This window comes from Octopus bimaculoides, chromosome 20 (assembly GCF_001194135.2).
Source record: "Octopus bimaculoides isolate UCB-OBI-ISO-001 chromosome 20, ASM119413v2, whole genome shotgun sequence".
In the NCBI taxonomy this organism is placed as follows: Eukaryota; Metazoa; Mollusca; class Cephalopoda; order Octopoda; family Octopodidae; genus Octopus; species Octopus bimaculoides.
Genome location: NC_069000.1, coordinates 45839621 through 45840343, shown reverse-complemented (window position 1 = coordinate 45840343; position 723 = coordinate 45839621). Strand labels below are relative to the sequence as shown.

The 723-nt window shown below is 34.0% G+C and overlaps 1 protein-coding gene across 3 annotated transcripts in view; it reads left to right on the top strand.

The window, feature by feature from the left end:
* LOC128250369 (uncharacterized) overlaps positions 1–723 on the top strand; it is a 34177-nt gene that overhangs the window by 19179 nt on the left and 14275 nt on the right. The gene's annotated exons all lie outside the window — the stretch shown is intronic.

Sequence of the window (723 nt, the reverse complement as noted above, 5' to 3'; positions counted from 1 at the left end):
ATATATATATAGGTTATGAGAGGTTATGGTGTCAATTACACTGTGTACAAACTCTATGCTTGGAATGACCAATTTTAAATACTATTGGAATTACAAGATACAGGAATCTTAAATGTATACCATTCTGCCTAGATAATGGAACTACAGATGCAATATCCCTGCATATCTCACGTCTATTTTCATTCCTCCACTTCACTCTGTATTCTATATCTTATCTAGAATAACTATTGCTTAACCATTTTCTCACACCGTCTCCGATGAAGGGATATATAAAATATCCCGGAAACAGCTGTAAGACTTTCTCTTTATAAATGTTCTGAAATCTTTCACAACCTTGGATTTTTAAATCATTCTGAAAATTTTATATATATATACATACATGCATACACATACACACACATATATATATGAAAGAAGGGTGAAGAGAGAGAGTGAGAAAGATCATGTTGTGTGGTACTTCCAACTGAAAAATGATGGCATGCAGTGGAAAAAATGATGTGATGCTGTGAAGTTTATGCCTTTCTTAATTTTATCTCCAGACACTAAATCTTAGCTGAAACCAAAGCTAGTTCCTGTAACATGGTGGATGGAGGGGTGGAAGGGAAGCAGTGAGGAAAGAGTTTGGCACTACATTATTCCCAGCTCTATGGAATCGGTTTACAGACCACTTCACTGTATTTCCTCGATAGTTCTGATATATATATATATATATATATATATATA